The sequence below is a fragment of the Macaca mulatta genome, chromosome 18 (genome assembly GCF_049350105.2).
Source record: "Macaca mulatta isolate MMU2019108-1 chromosome 18, T2T-MMU8v2.0, whole genome shotgun sequence".
NCBI lineage: Eukaryota > Metazoa > Chordata > Mammalia > Primates > Cercopithecidae > Macaca > Macaca mulatta.
In genome coordinates, this window is record NC_133423.1 from 50,352,954 (window position 1) to 50,377,926 (window position 24,973).

General features: G+C 40.1%; 1 long non-coding RNA gene across 1 annotated transcript in view; it reads right to left on the reverse strand.

Moving 5' to 3' along the window:
- LOC144336589 (uncharacterized) overlaps window positions 1-23,900 on the reverse strand; it is a 71,180-nt gene extending 47,280 nt beyond the window's left edge. Inside the window, exon 1 of the long non-coding RNA XR_013408485.1 lies at window positions 23,770-23,900. This is a non-coding gene — a long non-coding RNA (uncharacterized LOC144336589). The remainder of the gene's footprint in view (window positions 1-23,769) is intronic.
- Window positions 23,901-24,973: the final 1,073 nt, after the last annotated feature.

A 24,973-nucleotide genomic window follows, 5' to 3' on the forward strand; every position in this document is an offset into this window, starting at 1 on the left:
AAAGAAAGAAAATCCACATACCAAAGAAATATCTGCACACCCATGTTTATTGCAGCACTATTCATGATAGCGAAGATATGGAATCAACCTAAGTTTTCATACACTTAAGTATATAGAAAATGTGGAATATATGCACAATGGAATACTATTCAGCCATAAAAAGAATGAAATTCTGTCATTTACAGCAACATAGATGAAACTAGAGGTCACTATGTTAAGTAAGTGAAGCACAAAAAGACCAAAACTGCATGGTTTCACTCATACGTGGGAGCTAAGAAAGTGGAACTCCTGGAGGTAGAGAGCTGATTCATGGTTACCAAAGGCTAGGAAGGATGAGGGGGATAAAGAGAGGTTGGTTAATCTGCACAAAATTACAGTCAGGGCCGAGCGCGGTGGCTCACGCCTGTAAATCCCAGCACTTTGGGAGGCCAAGGCAGGAGGATCACAAGATCAGGAGTTCGAGACAAGCCAGGCCAACATAGTGAAACCTCATCTCTACTGAAAATACAAAAAAATTATCTGGGCGTGGTGGCAGGTGCCTGTAATCCCAGCTAATCAGGAGGCTGAGGGAGGAGAATGACTTGAACCCAGGAGGCGGAGGTTGTAGTGAGCCAAGATCATGCCACTGCACTCCAGCCTGGGCGACAGAGTGAGACTCTGTCTCAAAAAAAAAAAAAAAAGTAAATTCAGATAGTTTTCAATAGTATAGTAGAGTGACTATAATGAATAATAATGCAAAGTACAGCTCAAAAGACCTAGAAGAGAAAAATTGGAATGTTCTCAACATAAAGAAAAGATATGTGTTTGAAATGATAGCCATCCCAATTTCCCTGATCTGATCATTAAGCATGGTATGCATGTATCAAAATATCACATGTACCCCCAAAATATGTAGAATTAACATGTATCAATTTTTGAAAAGCACTTTGTCAACCAGTTTTGCTTTTTTTTGTGGAAATTCTTAAAGACACTACTCTTTTTAATTTTGTATACTTTAGGTCTTTAAGAATGTCTGTTTAAAACACAAGAGAAGGAAGGTTTCATCTTAAATGATGATTGGCAGACAGTAGAGACCAGAACAAACCTTTGAGGATTTGGATACAGGATAAGCCTGAAGGTGGGTGGTACAAAAGAGAAAAAGAATGGAGAAGGCCCCTATTTCACTAATTTGACTACATCCAGCATTAACCCCAGAAGGTCACACATGCCAGTGCAAGAGGACCCCTGGCACTGGCAGTGAGTCAAATTCCCTGAGCTTTTCATGTTCATTTTCCATATTAATTTATCTTCCAGATAGAAGCTAGAATACTAAATCAACTAAGAGCATCCATCTGATAAAAGATATGCAAATATCTTTATAAATACACAGCATCATCTATAATGTTGACAGGTTAGATAAAGGGACCAACTTTCCCTTAAAACTCTAAATTCCAAATAGAGGATGTAAACAGAGTCTCTCTTTCTCCCCGACATACTCACTCTCTCTCTCTCTCTCTCTCTCTCATACACACACACACACACACACACACACACAGACATGCACATACAATCTATTTTATTTTCAGTTTCACAGATAGTTATAAATTGCATATATTATTCACAGACTCCCCAACCCCAACCCACCTTCGCATACAAACCAGACTCAAATATTGTAGGAACCTCTAATGCCAAGGCTTGAATGTAAAAAACTAATAGATTCTCAGAATTGTCAAAGGTGCTAGGAAATGCAATTAGGGAACATATCATCTTTGGATGTGTGAAATAACAACAGTCAAAAGCATCCAAACAAAATAAAAACAGCAGCAAGACAAACCTGGTCTAACATTTGCTAAGCAGGGGCCCCCCCTGCAGCAGCCCATGGTTATTCCTGCTGTCCAGCCACAGCCTTTATCAACAATTCTTTTCTGTCTCCTTAATAAATAATTGGGGAGTGAAGGCCCTAAAGGCAGTGGAATGTCCCACCTGGGGAAGGCAGGATGAATGCACAGAGGCAGCCCTAGGAGGGACTGATGAGTGACTGGCTAGGCAGCTCTCACTTGGTACAAGCCAGCCTAGAGCTGGAGTCCCTGAGAGATGACAGATGGTTCAGCATCGACTTTTCAAAGGGAAGAAGGGAAGGTGGCTGTGGAGAGAGATCCCAATTTGCAGTCCTTTTGTTCTTGTGTATGTGTGAGCTCTGACCTCCTACTCCCTCCTTCTTGTTCCCTTCCTTTCCCCTTCCCCAGATCTCTTTTTCCACATCATTCTGTAACGCCAAGAGAAAACCAGAATAAAAAGAAAGAATAATCAGGGTCAAAAAGTCAAAGGGCCCATCTCTGATCTGTCCTGTGTGGCTGATGAGGCCTCAGGCTTCAGGGTATCTGACAAGACATCAATGGAATCAATGTGGCTAAATTAAAGCGTGCAGAACATACCATGTTTTACACGTAACCCTTGGGAGAGAGGAGACACGGCCAGCAGGATCTGAGAGAGCGTGACAGGCTAAGCTGGTCAGCAAGCCTCCTGGAACTGGCAGACAGGGAGGCCAGCAGGAGCTCATAAGAACCCAGGCACACAAACACGTAGAAGGAAAAACCAACGCAGGTGAACGCTGATTACAGTGCTCACTCGTCCAAGTTCCAGGGGACTTATTTTCTGATTGTAAACAATGTACTAATTTTATAAAATCTGGAGAACATAGGACTCCTAAAACACGGTGGGACTTTTGTGGAATGGGCGAATGCAGTCAGGGAGGTGAATGTTCTATATCCAATGCATGCTTACTGAGCACTCACTACCAGGCACTACCTGTGTTGGGTATGCATACTCTGAGCCTTTTGTTAGCCTAAGAACACAGAACACAATAGCAACTCAATGCCTAAAATGAACAAGAACCCAATTGCTGACAGAGGTATTGACTGCTCCTGCACTAATGATTTGGCATCTTACTTCCTATTGAGCTTCAGTGTCCCTTTGAAATATCAGCTAAATCATTTAGACACTGTCTGAAATATAAATAGGGATTTTTAAAGTTTATCTAGTTTACTGAGTAAAGAACTAATTGCTGCGTTTACTTAATGAGGTAGTATGTCCCATCAATTGTTTTTTTTTTCCTTTCAGCCAAATGCATAATTTTAATATTTCACTGTCAGTCTGCTCAACATTTCTTTTTCATGAAGCATAGCTCAAAGAAATTTCAATAATACTGTTTTAAATTAGCTACTTCCTGTCAAGTTAATAAACCTCAAATACTTAAGTTCCCCACTTACAGTCCCAAGTCCCCTGTTCAAGGCTAATTCTCTTTGCTTCTCCCATCTCCATGGCCACCTCTCTGCCTAAAGTCCATGCAACTATAAGGATGAACTAGAGGGTTCATCAGCATAGCACTGCAATTATGATAATAGCTGATACTTACATGACAGTTACTGTGTGCTAAGATCTGTTGTAAGTGCTTTACTCACATTAACTCATTTAACCTTCACACAACCTTATAAGGTAGGAACTATAATTATCCTCTTTTTACATGTCTAGAAGGTCTCCAGAGTGGCCTCCTTAGGGAACTATATAAGGAAAAGAGGAAGAGAAGAGACACTTAGTTCAAAGATATTTTCTCAAGATTGAAAGGAAGAAGAGATTCTGACCCCGGCTTCTGCTTCTCATTTAGCTTCTCTTATGGTCCAGCTTCTTCTAGGTCCAACCCTGTAACCAAGTGTTAAAAAGAAGGAGCTTCATCATCTTGCATACTTTAAGTACACACAGTAAAATTTATTTTTTAAAAAAGAGAAGAGCCCACAAGTAAAAAACTCTATGCAGTAAGGAGAGTGCTTGAGGAGAGACTCAAATCCAGGAAACCCAGAGAACAAAAGAGAACGCTCGTGTGTGGCTTTGGAGACACAGTGAAGAAGAACCACTGCTCTGTTAGAGCAGAGAATACATACAAGTTTCTAATGTAGGACCAGATGCAGGCCACATGGGAGAGAGCTGTCCTGGGGCCATGTTAAATCCCATGCAAGAAAACTGCCAGAAAGAGAGGGCCTGGGAAGTAAATTGCCAAGAAGCAGGCCTAAGGGCAAGGCAGCAAATTAGAGGAGGTCATTGATAGGGCAGTCCCTCATGGAAGCCTCTGAAAGACCACTGAGGCATGGACAAGAGAAAGAGGCCATCTTAAATGCCTATTGGACCCCCAAATAGCAAAGCGATCTCAGAACAGTATCATTTAAGTAATGAATTTCCAGATCCCATCTCTCTCCTCTACCTTCTTACCTTTGAAGGGTCAAAAACCTACCTTAGCAAGATGGGATAGAAGAGGTGGGGAGAGAAGATGGATAATGACCTCTCCTCCCATCCCCTTCCCTGGCTATAAGGTTGTTGCCTGCATGAGACCCCACTGAAGGAAGGGGAACAGCTATAACTCTGAGTAAAGTTGGAAGCTTTGGCTGTTACCTGGGACTAAGTATTAAACTGCAATCATGTTCTGTGATTTAAAGGGATTGTAGGAAATTTTATTACCTAAACATGAAAGCCCAAAGGATCTGTTAAATTTTCATCAAGGACAGCAGAGGAGTTTCCCAACAGAGCAAGTGTAAAGGGATTGAGGGAGGCAAATAAAGTTGCTTTTACGATGTCACCCCACGCGTGCAGCTTGTTCAATGCCTGTCACTTAGACAATGAGCTGACAGGCTCCTAATTACACAGCAAAGAAGCAGAATTAAGACTAAAACTCTTCTCTAGTTCCATGTTTTTCATTTTTGTGGTTGAGAGCAAGCAAAGCAGGGGACCAGACAGCTAACCACCTGGAGGTGCCTATGAAATATTCAGACCAACTTCATGCAGTGAACTAAAGAAAGCACGAAAAATTGATTCCATTTTTCTGCAAAAAACTAGATGAAGAGAAGTTTATAGAATATAATCATCGCTTAGAGAAGGAATTAAATCAACTCAGCATTTACTGAAAGCTGTAATTCCTAGAATTCATGCTGATACTATTTCATATGTATATCTTAACTGGTAATATGTGTTTATCCTCTATTTTTAGAGTTGAATTTCTAATTTTCTGCAGTAGCACTGCAAGGTAATTGAATGCAAGAGAAGGCACAACAATACAGACAAACAAGTAAAACTGACGGACACACACGTATGTACCAAACTGACAAGTGCTGTGAGACAAGACCAAGGAGAGCTGAGGTCTAGGATAATAAAGAAGACCTATTATTACAGGTTTGCCAGAAGAGGTGTCTCTGAGGGGGTGACATTGAACCAGATACATGAAAGATGAGAATACAGCTATGCAAAAAGCCAGGGAAGGGCATTCCAGACGGGCATTCTGGAAGGGCATTCCAGAAGATACAGTATGTAGAAATGACACTGAGGCCAGGTGTGCGGCTCTTGCCTGTATTCCAGCTACTTAGGAGTCTGAGGTGGGCGGACTGCTTCAGCCCAGAGTTTGAGCCCAGCCTGGGCAACAGAGCGAGACCCTGTCTCTAAAGAAAGACAAGAAAAGAAACAGCACTGAGACGGATCAAGACCCAGAGAACAAACGGCCTGACAAGAAGCACTGTGCTCTGTGTGTGTGTGTGAGAGCAGGAAGTGCTTCCAAGCACAGTGATCGATCTGATGTACATCTTTTAAAACCACTAAAAGTGTTCTCTGGAGAATGAATTGGAGGAAGACAAGAAGTAAAGAAGGCAGATGAGTTAGAAGGCAACTGTAATTGTTCTGACAAGAAGTGAGAAAGTTTTGCTAGAGTGGCAGGAACAATTGTGTGGAGAGAGCAGGCGGATGTGAAAAATGAGACTGTGGCTTGGTTTAGATGTAACGAGTGAAGGAAAAGGAGAAATCAAACCTAGAATGATGATTTCTGACATGAAAAATGGTGGGTGATGGTGCCATTGGCCATGATGGGAAAGACAATGCAGGAGTAGGTTTGGTGGTGGGAGACAGACAGTGTGTTATACTTGGAAGGTTTTAACTCTGAGATTCCTGGGAGTGGTGATAAGGAACATAAGCAGTTGGTTATGCATTTGAAGTTCAAAGGGAAGTTCTGAGCTGGAGATGCGATTGGGAAAGTCACCAGCAAAGAATGGTATTCAATAGCAGCAGAAGAGATGAAGTTATGCAAAGATGGAATGTACAGAAGGAAGTAAAGGCTAAGTGGAGGAGGAGGATCTGAGAAGCTGTTAGAGATGTAAGAGGAAAATCAGGCAGGAGCAATGCCAAGGAAATCAAAATAGGAGACTGGGTGGGAAAAACAGACATCAGCCAACAGTCTTGAATGCTGCTGTGAAGCTCACTAAGGTGAGGACAAAAGAAGCCACACTCCATACCAGGGAAATTCTGCCCTCAGAAATAAATGTCCCATGGGGGCTGTTACTGCGATGCATACTGTGAGGTCAACCTTATGTGAGCCTGTCTAGGCTCTAGTCCCCAGTTATTCCATCAAATACTCTCTAGACATTGCCAAGAAGGCATTTTGTAGGTGTGATTAATGTTCATAATAAGTTTACTTTAAGTAAAGGAGTTTATCCTAGATAATCAGACAGTCCAAATTCATCCAGTTGAAAAGATTTAAAAGCAGAACTGAGATTTCTAGAAGAAATTCTGCCTATAAACTACAGAATCAACCCATGTCCAAGAGTTCCAGTCTGCCTTTCTTTTTTTATTTTCTTTCTTTTTTCTTTTTTTTTGAGATGGAGTCTTGCTCTGTTGCCCAGGCTGGAGTCCAATGGCATGATTTTGGCTCAGTGCAACCTCTGCCTCCCGGGTACAAGTGATTCTCCTGCCTCAGCCTCCTGAGTAACTGGGATTATAGGCACCCACCACCATGCCCAGATAATTTTTTGTATTTTTAGTAGAGGCAGCATTTCACTATGTTGATCTGGCTGGTCTCGAATTCCTGACCTTGTGATCCTCCCACCTCAGCCTCCCAAAGTGCTGGGATTACAGGTGTAAACCACTGTGCCTGGCTTCCAGTCTGCCCTTCTTGATGGCCTCTCTTACAGATTTTGTTCTTGCCTCGCCAGATTCCACAATGGTATAAGCCAATTTCCTGCAATAAATTGAATATATTTCCTACCTGTTCTGTTTTTCTGGTTATATCTTTACTAACACAAGAACAACTTCACTTTTTCTGGTATTAAAACAAGTGCTGAACCTTTATTCATTTAAGAAAATGAAAAGTTGGGAGAGTCTGTTTTTGTTGATTCAATGACATTTAGAACAAGACGGACAACTGTACACCATTCATACTACTCCCTCATTTCAAAGATGAGGAAACTTAAGCCCCAAAAAGAAGGGCCCTTAGTTAAATACAATGAGGTGGCAGAGCCACTCCAGAGGCCACTCGTGGTGGTCTTCTAGGCTGATTCTGAGTCACCTTCCTTTCCCTAGCAGGATGATGTCCAACTGTGCTTAGGAAACTGGAAACATGTCACCAACCATGGATTACTCAGAAAGCTCTCACAGGATCTTATTTACTGCATGTGATGTGAATGCCATCCACCTTTTTAAGCACTGTGACAATGCACACTTGAGCAAGAGCTTTCTTGCCAGAAACATGGAGGTCTTTGGCATAGGATGGAATAAAATTCAGAAGCCAGAGTCCCTGGGAAGACAGTCGAGAGTTTTACCTCCTGGACTGTTTTGAATGGGGCTGGACTACAGACATTTTTTGATGAAAACAACTGAAGAGGGCACATGAATTGGGTGTACAACTGAAGAGGGCACATGAATTGGCTCCCAACCATGTACACAAGTGCAAGGGCCTGAACTTATTACTACATCACAGAAAATGAGGGGCTGGAGCAGCAGCTGAAGGAAGGGAGGTCTGGGGTCTGTCCCATCAGAGTTACGTAGACCCCAGCTCTATTCATTCACTAACTTATCAAGGCTTCATCCTGACTATATTATGTACTGCTAACAAACATTACAATATTTTTCCAACTACTATTATGATATCATAGACTCTTACCTTAAATATTTTTTTGAGACGGAGTCTTGCTCTGTTGCCTAGGCTGGAGTGTAGTGGCACGATCTCAGCTCACTGCAACCTCTTCCGCCTGGGTTCAAGTGATTCTCCTGCCTCAGCCTCCCAAATAGCTGGGATTACAGGCGCCCGCCACCATGCCCCACTTACTTCTGTATTTTTAGTAGAGACGGGGTTTCACCATGTTGGCCAGGCAGGTCTCGAACTCCTGACCTCGTGATCTGCCTGCCTCAGCCTCCCAAAGTGCTGGGATAACAGGTATCTGCCACTGCACCCAGCCTTCACATTCTGTTTTCCCTACAACTAAGCTCTCCTTGTTCTTCCTAACACATGATCAGCAACCCAAAAGTAAACTCTTTATGAGACTTTGCCATGGATTGATAATTATGGATTTTTACAAGGTTTACATACTTACCATTTCCAAAGGACATTAATTGAAAGGCAGATCCAACATTTAAGCTTTTAGTTTTCATTTTTAAAAAATGTTTCATAGAAAACTTTATTGCTAGGACTTCAATTCTTCTGATGAGTTGCCTTGTTTGGATTCAGTCCACAGAAAGTTGTCACTACTCATTTGTCTTTTTTCTGTATTTGAACCTTCTAAGAAGCAAGCTTAAAACATTTATCTAGATTTTTTTTCTATTCAGCAACATTAAGCAGCTTATTTAGATTCACAAACCTCTGCTAACTCTTGCTTTTTGATCCTTTTCATCAGTCATATTCAAAAAGAAACGCTCCCTCACCAGCAGTTCAACTAATTTTTCAAGTACCTGGAGACGTGGCAATTGGTATCTGTTGTCCTAATGAGTCCTTGGCAGTTCCTCCTCCCCTTTCAATGTTGCTTCTGTTTTTCACACTCTCTCATTCTAGATGATTTGTTTCAGACTGTCAGTGTGTTTTGTATTTTTCTCAAAGTCAAGAACAAGATGACAAAGTCAGTGGTCTCCACCCAAGAGATAACATCCATCTCAGCTTATGACCTTTTCCTGTGGACTAGACAGAGTCATTCTATCTTTCCCCACCACAGCATGCTAACCCCTCATCAACATATTCAAAGTCCAAGTCCAAGGAGTCTACGTGAGCAAGAGAAGACACAGTGAATGACACTATCTATGAGCCGGAGAATGCGCCCTCACCAGACACTGAATCTGCTAGTGCCTTCATCTTGGATTCCCAGTCACCAGAAGTGTTAGAAATAAATTTCTGTTGTTTATAAGTCACTCCAGTCTATATGGTATTTTGCTGTAGAAGCCAGAATGGATTAAGATAGGGTACATTGCATATGTAAAGTGCTCAGTAAATGAATGAATAAATGAAAATAACTCAGGATCATGTCTAATAATTGGGGGAATATTACCTACTATCCTTGGGATTGATTTTGAGGCCTTTTATTTTGAAAACTGCTTTCAATTTCCCTGTTGAGTAAAAGGTAATTGCGTTAGTCAAGAGTCTTGCAGATAAAGGTGATAGAAAACCAATTCAAATTAGCTTAAGCAGAAAAGGAGTAATTTATTGCCTCACATAATTGGAAGTCCAGGAAGACACTTCAGACATAGATAAATCAAGAATCTGGTGATTCTCTGTCTTTCTCTTTCTCATTTTCCTGTCTTCTCAGCCCCACACCTCCCACCCACTCTACCTCCTCCTCTGCTCATTTTCCTCCTTGTTGAGGAGGTTAGAGGCTGCGGTGCAGGCATGGAGGGATGAGACTACAGATAGTTCCAGGCTTATGTCATCCCAGCTAGTAACCTCAAAGCAAAGAATTTTTAAGTTTCTCTCCCAGTAGTCACTGTCAGATGGGAATTTTGCACACAAAATTCCATATGTATATAACGTGCCTGGGTACCATGATTAGGGCAAGTGTGAGTTATATAGTTGCTGTATATATACATATACTGTTGCTGAGGATGCTATGGACCAGAACTGCAAGGACCCCTAGAACTGTACGGAATGATACAAAAGTGCAAGGAATTTTTGTATTGTTATTTTGAAGAAAAAAAAAGATGACTACAATTTGAGATCCTGATGAGTATCTGCATTTAGCACATTCTTTTCCAGCAACTTGCATTTCTTTTTGTCCAAATTCAGAGACTACAATGATTTTGTTTTCTAGCCAGGCAGAACCTTAGACTTATAATTCAATCATTTTATTTTATAGATGAGAAAGTGGAATCACATCCAACTTCAGTGAACCAATTAGCATAATAAGGAAGGTCTTGCTGTTTCCTCGTCACGAGGAGGCATTGTAGGAGCTGAGAAGTCAGCAAACGGTCTCAGCCCCACAAAAATCCCGTGACACAGAGCATTCATGCGACCTTTCTGGGTTTCAGTTTCTTCCATAAAATAAAGTGTTTAGAGTCCATAATTTCTAATCATTTCATGATTTCAAGTATTGCAATTATGGATCATAAAGATTCGTTTGTTCAAACCACTGTCCTTTTATAAAATCTTATGAAAAGAAAATAGCATCTTTAAAATATTTTCCCTAACAACAGACATGCCACCTGCATTCCATGGAAAATGATGGGAACTTCATTTTGAAACATTATTTTCAAGATCCCAGCTGTTCGTGATTTTAAAAATATTTTAAATCCTACTGATGAAGAGAAAATAAGTTTTATGTAATTTGTAAAAAACACTTTAGTAACATGATACATTTCAATGGCAACACTCATGTTTAATCATGAGTATTTTCAACTAAGCAGAAATATGTAGTAGTGTGAAATCAGTGATGTTAACTTTAGGAAAATAATGAAAGAAAGAGGAGGGTGTAGACGGTTGTCCTTTCCATCATAAAAGCTCTCATAAAGCATAATTGGAACATATCTTTTTGAAGTACAAAGGAAAATTGGTATATAGGAACAAGAATAATGTGTGTGTGAACCCATTTACAACTTCTTTCCTCTTTACCAGAATGGGCACGAGTAGGGTTGCAAAATGAGGTCGTTAGAGAAGTGGAATGAAGAACATGTCATTTCATTGCTGAGCTCAATTACATATGGGCCAAGAAACTGGATTGGCTGGGACCTTGAGCAGAGCTGCAATCTGACTGGCTGAAATACTAAAGAGGGCCAGCCACTCTGGTTGAACATTTGAACCTGGGGGATCTGAAGTAAGATTTAAAACTGTTGCCAAAAAAAAGGAAAGAAAATTCTTTTTATCATTAAAGGCAGCTTTCACATGGTCCTGCATACCAAGCTGAAAAAACCTGTATCTCCTTTTTCTAAGCCACTTGTACATCCCAGGAGGAGAGTTTGGAATCTTGCTCCATGCCCCTCCTATTACAATGGAAGATACACTCTCTTCCTATCTAAAGTACATTTCTCCACTAGTCTCTGGGATGACATGCCTTTTCACTTTCTTGGGGATTTCACTTCTTTACATACAGCCCCCTTTGCATTTACTGAATCATCATCATCATCATCTATGGTTCTAGTATCTTCTATGTTTAAAAAAGCTGCTCCCTTTATCCAATGTCCTCTAGTAGCTATCCCATCACTTAACTGTTTCTTCAACAGGCAGAAAACTGTGGTCCACAATTATTATTGTCTCCAATCCTTCAGGATGATTGATGAGTGCCCCCCACCCACTCTGCTCTGTCTCTGCTCCATTCCACATAAATTAATGCTCTTATCAACCTGCCTTCAAGGAACTTACAGTTTAATATATTGGAGATAAAGATAATGCTACGTCACCAAATCTAATGGTTTGTCTGTTACCTTTTTAAACTTTCTCTCTAGAGGACCTTACAAATTTTTATAACAATTTTATTGAAATATTATTTACATATAATACAAAGTTGTGAAACCATCACTACTACTTACACTACTACTTACACTACTACTTAATTCTAAAATATTTTCATCACCCTCCCCCAAAAATCTCATACACACTAGCACCCATTCTCCATTCCCTATTGCCCCATCCCTTATCTATTCTCTTTATCTATAGATTTGGTTATCTCAGACATCTCATACAAATGGTATCATAGAACATATGGCCTTTTGCGGGTAGCTTCTTTCACTTAGCATGTTTTCAAGGTTCCCATTTCTAGCATGTAGTAAAACTTCATTCTCTTTTATTAACAAATAATTTTCATTGTATTATATACGACAATTCTTTACCCATTCATCAGTTGGTAAACATTTGGGTTGTTTCTACTTTTTGGTTATCATGAATAATGCTGCTACAAATATTTGGGTTCACGTGTTTGTGTGGACATGTTTTCATTTCTCTTGGATATATCTAGGAGTGGAATTGCTAGACCATATGATAACTCTAGGTTTAACATTTTGAGAAACTGTTAACCTGTTTTTCAAAGAAGCAGAACCATTTTTCAATCCCAGAACCAGTGTATAAGGGTTCTGATTTTTCTACATCCTCACCAACATGCTGTTTTTTTGATGGCTGCTATCCTAATGTGTATGAAGTGGTATCTCATAGTAGCCTTAATTTGCATCTTTTTAATGATTAATGACGTTCAGCAACGTTTCATGTACTTATTGGGTATTTGTATATCCTCTTAGATAAATGTCTATTTAGATTTTCTACCCATTTTTTCAATCGGATTTTTTAAATTGTTGAGTGGTAAGTTTTCTATTATGTATTCTAGGAACAAGTCCATCACCAACAGCAAACGTATTACTTGCAAATATTTTCTCCTATTCCATGGGTTGTATGTCACCTCCTTGAGGGTGTCTTTTCAAGCATAAATGTTTTTAACTTTGACAGAGTTGAACTTGTGTATTTTTGTTGCTGCTGCTGCTGCTTGCACATTTGTTGTTATATATAAAAAACATACCTAAAAATCCAAGGTCACAAAGATTTTGCCTATATTTTTCTCTAAATGTTTTAAGTAGGTTTACACCTCACAATAATTTCTATGATGCATTTTGCATCAATTTTTAAACCCATTTTAATTTTTTCTTGAAGTACAATTCCAACTTCATTGGTTTACATGTGACTATCCAGTTGTTCCAGTACCATTTGTTGAAAAGACTACTGTTTCCTTCCTTGAATTGTTTTAGTACCCTTGTCAAAAGTGTCAAAAGTCAATTGACCATAAGTTAATGGTTTATTTGTAGATTCTCAAATTTATTCTATTAATCTGTGTGTCTATCCTTAAGCCAGTGCCACATTGTCTTGTCTACTGTAGCTTTGTAGTAAGTTTATCAGGGAGTTTGAATTCTCTAATTTTTTCTTTCAATATTCTTTTGGGTATTCTTCATCACTTGCATCTGTCAATTTTTGTGTTCTGAATACCACCTACTAACAGATAACTCTCAAAATTATATCTCTCAAATTTCTTTTCTGAAGTTGTGACTCTTATTGAAGCTATGTTTTTAATTGGAAGCCCAGGCTAAATATCTCAGAGCTATCTCAAATTGTATAAGCTAACTGAAAATTCATCTCTCTATCTCCCCCTATAATATTCCATCTTTCCTCTATCTTCTTAATCACTGTAAGTGCCCCCACAATTCACTCTATTGCGCACGCCGGGACCCTGGGAGTCAATTGTCATTCCTCCCTTTTCTTCACTCCCACAGTCAATCCATCAGTAAGTCCTATCCAGTTTTTCTCCAAATCATGCTTAAAATTCATTTTCTTTCTCCCTATATCTACTTTCACCGCCCTAATCCAAACCACCAGAATTTTCTCCTAAATTACTAATTAGTCTTCCTGATATTTCCCTAAAGGTCCATTTTCTATAAAATAAACAAAGTGATAATTTAATAAGTTAAAACTAATCATTTGGTTCACTGATTTCCTTTGCACTTAAAATAAAATGCCAACTTTTTCCATGGTTTATAAGCCCATGTATGATTTGATTCCACCGACCTCTTGACGCTCCTTTTCTAATCTTTCACCTTGATTACCAGGTTCCAGACATATTAGCTTTCTTTCAGGTTGTTGCACAAAACAAGCTTTTTCATGGCTTAAGGCCTTTGTACATGCTGCTCCCTCTAATTAAAATGCCCCTCCTGCTGCCTTTACCCCTCAGCCTTTCATGCATGGTTCCTCTCATCATCTGTTCTTGGCTTTAAGTATTATCCCCTCAGATTACTTTTTTTGGTGATTATATCTAAGCTAGATTTTCCTCTTGTAACTTCTTTGACCACACAGTTTTGCTTCTTTCAAAGCACCTACTACATTTTATAACTGTTACTTAAATTGCTTGTATGATTGCTTCCTGTCTGTCTCTCCAACTGTTGCCATACTAGGTTGTAAAATCCATGCAGGTGGGAACCATGTCTGTTCCTTTCACTACCGTACCCCCAACACTAAGCATACAGTGAAGATTCAATAAACTATTACTTGAATAAATAACTCTTTTTTACCCATCTTCAAAAAATTAATAATGCCAGGGGGTGCACCCAAGATGGCCGAATAGGAACAGCTCCAGCCTCCGGCTCCCAGCGTGAGCGACACAGAAGACTGGTGACTTCTGCATTTTCAACTGAGGTACTGGGTTCATCTCACTGGTGCATGTCGGACAGTTGGCGCTGGTCCGTGGGTGCAGCCTGACCAGCGAGAGCTGAAGCAGGGCGAGGCATCGCCTCACCTGGGAAGTGCAAATGGGAAGGAAATTCCTTTTCCTAGCCAAAGGAAATTGAGACACACAACGCCTGGAAAATTGGGTCACTCCCACCGTAATACTATGCTTTATCACGGCCCTAGCGAATGGCACACCAGGAGATTATATCCCACGCTTGGCCCAGGGGGTCCCACGCCCACGGAGCCTCCCTCATTGCTAGCACAGCAGTCTGAGATCTAACTGCAAGGCGGCAGCGAGGCTGGGGGAGGGGCACCCGCCATTGCTCAGGCTTAAGGAGGTAAACAAAGCCGCCAGGAAGCTCGAATTGGGAGGAGCCCACGACAGCTCAAGGAGGCCAGCCTGCCTCTGTAGACTCCTCCTTTGGGGACAGGGCATAGCTAAACAAAAAGCAGCAGAAACCTCAGCAGAGGTAAATGCCCCTGTCTGACAGCTTTGAAGAGAGCACTGGATCTCCCAGCACGGAGGCTGAGATCTGAGAATGGACAGACTGCCTGCTCAAGTGGGTCCCTAATCCCTGAGTAGCCTGTAGCCCTGGGAGACATCCCCTACTAGGGGCAGACCGACACCTCACACCTCACACGGCGGGGTACACCCCTGAGACGAAGCTTCCAGAGCAAGAATCAGAAACACTTGCTGTGCAGCAATATTCTATCTTCTGCAGCCTCCACTGCTGATACTCAGGCAAACAGGGTCTGGAGTGGACCTCAAGCAAACTCCAACAGACGTACAACAGAGGGTCCTGACTGTTAGAAGGAAAACTAACAAACAGAAAGGACACCTACATCAAAACCCCATCAGTACGTCACCATCATCAAAGACCAGAGGCAGATAAAACCACAAAGATGGGGAAAAAGCAGTGCAGAAAAGCTGGAAATTCGAAACATCAGAGCGCATCTCCCCCTCCAAAGGAACGCAGCTCATCGCCAGCAATGCAACAAAGCTGGACGGAGAAAGACTTTGACGAGTTGAGAAAAGAAGGCTTCAGTCAATCAAACTTCTCAGAGCTAAAGGAGGAACTACATAACCAGCGCAAAGAAACTAAAAACCTTGAAAAAAGATTTGATGAATGGCTAACTAGAATAACCAATGTAGAGAAGTCCTTAAAAGAACTGATAGAGATGAAAACCATAACACGAGAACTACGTGACAAATGCACAAGCTTCAGCAACTGACTCGATCAACTGGAAGAAAGAGTACAAATGACTGAAGATCAAATGAATGAAATGAAGCGAGAAGAGAAGTCTAGAGAAAAAAGAGGAAAAAGAAATGAACAAAGCTTCCAAGAAATATGGGATTATGTGAAAAGACCAAATCTACGTCTGATTGGTATGCCTGAAAGTGACAGGGAAAATGGAACCAAGTTGGAAAACACTCTGCAGGATATCATCCAGGAGAACTTCCCCAACCTAGTAAGGCAGGCCGACATTCAAATTCAGGAAACGCAGAGAACACCACAAAGATACGCCTCGAGAAGAGCAACTCCAAGACACATAATTGTCAGATTCACCGAAGTTGAAATGAAGGAAAAAATGTTAAGGGCAGCCAGAGAGAAAGGTGGGTTACACACAAAGGGAAGCCCATCAGACTAACAGCAGATCTCTCGGCAGAAACTCTATAAGCCAGAAGAGAGTGGGGGCCGATATTCAACATTCTTAAAGAAAAGAATTTTCAACCCAGAATTTCATATGCAGCCAAACTAAGTTTCATTAGTGCAAGATAAATAAAATCCTTTACAGACAAGCAAATGCTGAGAGATTCTATCACCACCAGGCCTGCCCTATAAGAGATCCTGAAGGAAGCACTAAACATGGAAAGGAACAACCGGTACCAGCCATTGCAAAAACATGCCAAAATGTAAAGTTCATTGATGCTAGGAAGAAACCACATCAACTAGCAAGCAAAATAACCAGCTAATGTCATAATATCATAATGGAAATGATGAAGTTCACGCATAACAATATTAACTTTAAATGCAAATGGACTAAATAGTCCAATTAAAAGACAGAGATGGTTAAATTGGATAAAGAGTCAAGACCCATCAGTTTGCTGTATTCAGGAGACCCAGCTCACATGCAGAGACACATATAGGTTCAAAATAAAGGGATGGAAGAAGATCTACCAAGCAAATGGAAAACAAAAAAAAAGCAGGGGTTGCAATCCTAGTCTCTGATAAAACATACTTTAAACCATCAAAGATCAAAAGAGACAAAAAAGGCCATTACATAATGGTAAAGGGATCAATTCATCAAGAAGAGCTAACTATACTAAATATATATGCACCCAATACAGGAGCACTCAGATTCATAAAGCAAGTCCTTAGAGACTTACAAAGAGACTTATACTCCCATACAATAATAACGGGATGTTAACACCCCACTGTCAACATTAGACAGATCAACAGACAGAAAGTTAACAAGGATATCCAGGAATTGAACTCAACTCTGCACTAGTTGGACCTAATAGACATCTACAGAACTCTCCACCCCAAATCAACAGAATATACATTCTTCTCAGCACCACATCACACTTATTCCAAAACTGACCACATAGTTGGAAGTAAAGCACTCCTCAGCAAATGTAAAAGAACAGAAATTATAACAAACTGTCTCTCAGACCTCAGTGCAATCAAACTAGAACTCAGGATTAAGAAACTCAATCAAAACCGCTCAACTACGTGGAAACTGAACAACCTGCTCCTGAATGACTACTGGGTACATAACGAAATGAAGGCAGAAATAAAGATGTTCTTTGAAACCAATGAGAACAAAGATACAACATACTAGAATCTCTGGGACACATTTAAAGCAGTGTGTAAAAGGAAATTTATAGCACTAAATGCCCACAAGAGAAAGCATGAAAGATCTAAAATTGACACCCTAACATCACAATTAAAAGAACTAGAGAAGCAAGAGCAAACATATTCAAAAGCTAGCAGAAGGCAAGAAATAAATAAGATCAGAGCAGAACTGAAGGAGATAGAGACACAAAAAATCCTCCAAAAAATCAATGAATCCAGGAGCTACTTTTTTGAAAAGAATAACAAAATTGATAGACCACTAGCAAGACTAATGAAGAAGAAAAGAGAGAAGAATCAAATAGACGCAATAAAAAATGATAAAGGGGATATCACCACCAACCCCTCAGAAATACAAACTACCATCAGAGAATACTATAAACACCTCTACGCAAATAAACTAGAAAACATAGAAGAAATGGATAATTTCCTGGACACTTACACTCTCCCAAGACTAAACCAAGAAGAAGTTGAATCCCTGAATAGACCAATAGCAGGCTCTGAAATTGAGGCAATAATTAATAGCCTATGAATCAAAAAAAAGTCCAGGACCAGACAGATTCACAGACGAATTCTATCAAAGATACAAGGAGGAGTTGGTACCATTCCTTCTGAAACTATTCCAATCAATAGAAAAAGAGGGAATCCTCCCTAACTCATTTTATGAGGCCAACATCATCCTGATACCAAAGTCTGGCAGAGATACAACAAAAAAAGATAATTTTAGACCAATATCCCTGATGAACATTGATGCAATAATCCTCAATAAAATACTGGCAAACCGAAATCAGCGGCACATCAAAAAGCTTATCCACCATGATCAAGTGGGCTTCATGCCTGGGATACAAGGCTGGTTCAACATATGCAAATCAATAAACTTAATCCAGCATATTAACAGAACCGAAGACAAAAATCACGTGATTATCTCAATAGATGCAGAAAAGGCCTTTGACAAAATTCAACAGCCCTTCATGCTAAAAACTCTCAATAAATTTGGTATTGATGGAACATATCTCAAAATAATAAGGCTATTTATGACAAACCCACAGCCAATATCATACTGAATGGGCAAAACCTGGAAGCATTCCCTTTGAAAACCGGCACAAGACAGGGATGCCCTCTCTCACCACTCCTATTCAACATAGTGTTGGAAGTTATGCCTAGGGCAATCAGGCAAGAGAAAGAAATAAAGGGTATTCAGTTAGGAAAAGAAGAAGTCCAATTGTCCCTGTTTGCAGATGACATGATTGTATATTTAGAAGACTCCATCATCTCAGCCCAAAATCTCCTTAAGTTGATAAGCAACTTCAACGAAGTCTCAGGATACAAAATCAATGTGCAAAAATCACAAGCATTCTTATACACCAGTAACAGACAAACAAAGAGCCAAATAATGAATGAACTCCCATTCACAATAGCTTCAAAGAGAATAAAATACCTAGGAACCCAACTTACAAGGGATGTAAAGGACCTCTTCAAGGAGAACTACGAACCACTGCTCAGTGAAATAAAAGAGGACATAAACAAATGGAAGAACATACCATGCTCATGGATAGGAAGAATCAATATTGTGAAAATGGCCGTACTGCCCAAGTTAATTTACAGATTCAATGCCATCCCCATTAAGCTACCAATGACTTTCTTCACAGAATTGGAAAAAACTGCTTTAAAGTTTATATGGAACCAAAAAAGAGCCCGCATTGCCAAGACAATGCTAAGCCAAAAGAACAAAGCTGGAGGCATCACTCTACCTGACTTCAAACTATACTGCAAGGCTAGAGTAACCAAAACAGCATGGTACTGGTACCAAAACAGAGATATAGACCAATAGAACAGAACAGAGCCCTCAGAAATAATGCCACACATCTACAGTCATCTGATCTTTGACAAACCTGACAAAAACAAGAAATGGGGAAAGGATTCCTTATTTAATAAATGATGCTGGGAAAATTGGCTAGCCATAAGTGGAAACCTGAAACTGGATCCTTTCCTTACTCTTTATACAAAAATTAATTCAAGATGGATTAGAGACTTAAATGTTAGACCTAAAACCATAAAAACCCTTGAAGAAAACCTAGGTAATACCATTCAGGACATAGGCATGGACAAGGACTTCATGTCTAAAACACCAAAAGCAACGGCAACAAAAGCCAAAATTGACAAATGGATCTCATTAAACTAAAGAGCTTCTGCACAGCAAAAGAAACTACCATCAGAGTGAACAGGCAACCTACAGAATGGGAGAAAATTTTTGCAATCTACTCATCTGACAAAGGGCTAATATCCAGAACCTATAAAGAACTCAATCAAATTTACAAGAAAAAAACAAACAACCCCATCAAAAAGTGGGCAAAGGGTATGAACAGACGCTTCTCAAAAGAAGACATTCATACACCCAACAGACACATGAAAAAATGCTCATCATCACTGGCCATCAGAGAAATGCAAATCAAAACCACAATGAGATACCATCTCACACCAGTTAGAATGGCAATCATTAAAAAATCAGGAAACAACAGGTGCTGGAGAGGATGTGGAGAAATAGGAACACTTTTACACTGTTGGTGGGACTGTAAACTAGTTCAACCATTGTGGAAAACAGTGTGGTGATTCCTCAAGGATCTAGAACTAGAAATACCATTTGACCCAGCCATCCCATTACTAGGGATATACCCAAAGGAGTATAAGTCATGCTGCTATAAAGACACATGCACATGTATGTTTATTGCAGCACTATTCACAATAGCAAAGACTTGGAATCAACCCAAATATCCATCAGTGACAGACTGGATTGTGGCACATATACACCATGGAATACTACGCAGCCACAAAAAGGATAAGTTTGTGTCCTTTGTAGGGACATGGATGCAGCTGGAAACCATCATTTTCAGCAAACTATCGCAAGAACAGAAAACCAAATACTACATGTTCTCACTCATAGGTGGGAATTGAACAATGAGATCACTTGGACACAGGAAGGGGAACATCACACACCGGGTCCTATTGTGCGGAGGGGGTAAGGGGGAGGGATTACATTAGGTGATATACCTAATGTAAATGACGAGTTAATGGGTGCAGCACACCAACATGGCACATGTATACATATATAACAAACCTGCATGTTGTGCACATGTACCCTAGAACTTAAAAGTATTAAAAAAATTAAAAATGCAGAACAATTACATAATACTGTGTAGGCCAGACACTGTTACAAGCCCTGTAAACTGAGTTATTTATTTAAAAGATACAACAACTTCATAAGGTCAATTCTATTATTATATGCTTTTTTGTGTATGAAGAAATTGAGGTACGGGGAAGATAAGCAACTTCCTCAGTGTTACCCAGGTAAGATATGAGAAAACATAGGTTTAGAACTGAGGTGCTCTGGGTTTGATGCCTATGTGCATGACCACTAGGCTACACTGATATATACCAGAAAGTCATGATTCCCATAGAAAAGGAGGGTGGGGACTTTTGATCTGACTTAGGGAAGTTGGCATTCTCTTCTAGGCCCTGTCTCTGCATGCAGATCTTGGGAGGGAGGATGGAGCAAGTTGCATGAGGATACCAGAGAACTTTTTGTTTTTTTATAAAGCCATTTATTGCAACTCTTTCTAAGATTCAGAGATAAAGGAGTCTTATGGTATAGCAGTAGGTGCCTCTCTCAAAAGCCCAGTGATGTGGAAGACATCAAGGATCCCCAAATAAAATATTGTTGAGTGAATCAGAAGTCTAGGCTGGTAATCTAGAGTCAATATCAGGTAGGTAGTTGAAGTTGTCACCTCTTTCAGGTGTAGGTGCTGGTCTTAGGAGAAAATGACTAAGCCCAGGGGTATATGAAATTAAAAGTGTGGCCAGATGGTAGCCTCATCATGGCCATTGCTATGCACTGGATGGACCTTAACCTTCATACTATCACCTCTGCCCCCACAGCTCACACATAAACACACTGAGCTCAGGGTGTGGATAGGGTTTCTTGGCTTTTTGTGTTCTATGTCCAAACAAATTCTTGTTCAAATGGAAAATGTGGCCTCTTGAGAACGTCAGCATCCCCACTTATTCCACTGTATATGTAAATGGTACCTTTTTCTCTCTTTGAGTCTCACTGAACCACATGTATTGTAGGCCCACCAGAATTCTGTGTTCATGAGGCAAATGGATTGTCAAAAGAGTGGTGGTAGACACATACATGGCGGCATATTCCCTGCTGTGCACGCGCTCCATTTCCCATCAGTCTTCACTTACACAATATAGATTCAAAGATCAAATGAATTATTAAAGCTTTTAAGATAGCAACATCATTGCATTAAACTAAACACAGGGCCCTTCAGAATGTGAGGTCTTGTGCAACTTCACAGGTAGCATGCCCATGAAGCTACTCCTGGTTATTAATGTGTGAATGGCATCTAATGCCACAGGATTGGATGAGATCACTGTGAGAGTACAGATAGAGAAAACAAAGAGTCCCAGCAACAAGAACTCTGGTGGTCTAAAACTTAGAGGCTGAACAGTAGAAAGAGTTCAAAAAGGAGACTGAGAAAGAGCAGCCATGAAGGTAAGAGGGCATGATATGAAGAAATTCAGGTTGAGTATCCCTTATCTGAAATGGTTGGGACCAGAAATGTTTTAGAGTTCTGAGTTTTTCTTTTCTTCTTCGGATTTTGAAATATTTGCATTATAATTACTGGTTGAGAATCCCAAATCCCAAAATCCGAAGTGCAAAATACTCCAGTAAGTTTTTCCTGTGAACATCATGTCGGCACTCAAAACATTTCGAATTCTGAGCACTTCAGATTTTGGATTTTCAGATTTGGGACGTTCAATGGGCATCTGGCCATGATGTTATTAATTGCATTTTCTGGGGCTCTCATTTTGTAACAGACTACGTAGGATGGCACTGGTTTGTCGAAGAGGCTCACTATTGAAATAGATTCTGGGATAACTGCCGGGACTACGGGTAGGTATGATAGAGGTAGGTCATTTAGTTGTAGTAGAATAGAATATTAATCTCTCATAGGAAAGCGTGACAACAGTTAAAAACAAGTTCTGGGCCGATTTTGGATTCAGAGGGAAGTTCATGGGAGCTGAGATTTGAGTTGTATATCTGTACACATGAGTTGTATATCTGTACACATGCCAACCAGATGTTTGAGGGCTGGGAAATGATGCTGGTTCTGTGGTAGCACACGTATGTGAATTTTTTTTCCTAAGGAAAGATAAGCAAAAACCTCCACCTGCCTGCTGATGGTAGCTGCTACAACAGCTCTATGAAATGGACTAGAACCCCTGCACATTCCTAGAGTATATCTTAAGATAATAGACTGATTCCTCATATAGAACCAAGAAATAGAGTTACAGCATCTCAGAATACCAATTTGGATTTCCCCCCTCATAATTTAAGAAGCAAAAAGTTTTCAGAACTGGCACTATTACTACCCGCACCTAGCATATGAAAGCACTGAAAGAGACAGGGTCACCTTTTTGAGGAGAGTGCAAGGTTCACAGAGAGGACCTTCTTTCCCTCCTCATGGTGAACAAGGTGGAACTTTCTCAAGCCAACAGAGAAAGGCCCCAGGAGAACTACTTAAAACTTTGGAGGTGTCTGCTTATATATTCGGTATGGTGACAGGAAAAGAAAAGAGCATTTGGGAATGATGACCTGGAAGGATGAGCAGAGGAAAAAGGAATCATCTACTGGAGGTATCTTACACATACATCTTTTGCTTCAAGATGAGGTTGCATTTAGGGTTGAGAAAAGACTTTAAGTTAAACAGGAGAGCAATAAAACAAACAGACAAAAGAGCAAGTTTTGGTCTTTAAAGCCAAAATCAGTCTAGAAAGTTCCAAAAAGTCATGAAATGAAATTGTCTGCTACCCAGTAAGAATGGAATATTTCCACACAGTTGAAGCAGCTATTTGGAAAACAGACATGTTACATTTTAATGATAGCGGCTCTCACTTACCTAATACATTTGGCTTTCTATTATGTTTTCATGTGCTTATTGCACAGTTCTCAGGATTTTTTTCTGGATAAGGTACTTGGAGTATTGATAAATGAAAAATATGAGGGGCATGAATACGTGGGCTAAAATATTACATTCTTGAAGTTTATTTTAAAGTATACTATTTAGGCCCTTTTCAGAGTCCATGGGTTAAAATAGAGAACATAAATAAATATTTAAGGGCAAACACATTTCTGTTCTCTCCCAGTGCCAGAAAGCTGGTACCTCTTTCCATGGCCTTCCTAGTTTCCAACCCTAGGTAGAAGTTGCAACTCTGTTCAGTCAGCTTATTTGGTAGAATCACTTGCATTAAAGAGTCTTACACTGTATGAAGGGAGAATGGCGCTCCCCGCCCACACTAACCAACAAGATGTCCACATCCTTGTCCCCTGAACTTGCTAGGTTACAAGCCAAGAGGGAGTTGAGGTTGCTAATCAGCTAATCTTAAATAGATTACCTGTATTATCCAGGTAGTCACAATGTAAACACAAGGGTCCTTCAAGGGGAAAGAGAGAGGCAGAAGAATCAGGACATGACTAGCCATTGCTGGCTTTGAAGATGGAAGTAGTATCTGCAGCCTCTAAAAGCTGAAAAAAAAAGCAAAAAAACACAGATTTTTCCCTACAGCCTCAAATCTTATACTTCACCACTATACAATTTATCCACGTAACCAAAAAACACTTGTGCCCCAAGAGCTATTGGAAAAAAAAAGAAAAAGAAGCTTGGTCTCCACAAACACTTAACTGAGACACTCCTTTCTATCGATTCCAGGTCTTAAGATAGTAACTCTTTCAACTGATTTCCAATCACAAACTCTTTGAGTCCACCTACGGTCTGGAAGCATCTCGCCTTCGAGTTGTCCCACCTTTCTGGACTAAACCAATATACACCTAACATTTTTGATTAATGTCTGCCTGTAACTTCTGTCCCCCTAAAATGTATATCAAACTGTAACCTAACCACTTTGAGAACATGTTCTCAGGGCCTCTTGTGACTGTACCTCAGGCCTTGATCACTCATAGTTGGCTCAAAATAAACCTCTTTAAATATTTTACAAAAAAAGAAAGGAAAGGAATGCAGCCTTGTTGACCTCTTGATTTTAGTCTAGTGAGATCCATTTTGCACTTCTGACCTCCAAACTGTAAGATAAGTTGGTGGTAAATTTATCACTAAATTGGGGGTAAATTTTTACAGCAGTCATAGGAACCTAATGTACAGACAACACTTTCCCACTCCATCATCTCCAAGGATGAAATGGGCGGACAAACTAATCAAGGGCTGATACAGATTCTACCTTCGTGTTTCTTTCCCCACCCACTCCAAGCAAACTCCCTTCCGGTTCTTTCCTCCATATATCTAGCAAGAGGGGCAAGATGCAGTAGTTTAGAACTAAGAGGAAGATGCTTTTAGTCCTCAAACCAGTGTTTTCAATTTAGCTTTTTCACCCTTTTTAAAACAGAGCTAAACATTGGCATATAGGGCACTATTGATACTTTCATTTCCATTATGCTAATGTCCCCTTTGTATATTGTTCCTGAAAACAATGTAGGATTCAAATATTATTGGATCTCAGGCCTTTATGCAAACTTCTCTATCCATTCTGAATTCAATCATACAGTTTTCTGGCTTTAATCTAATAGTTCCCCACTCTCATTCATAAC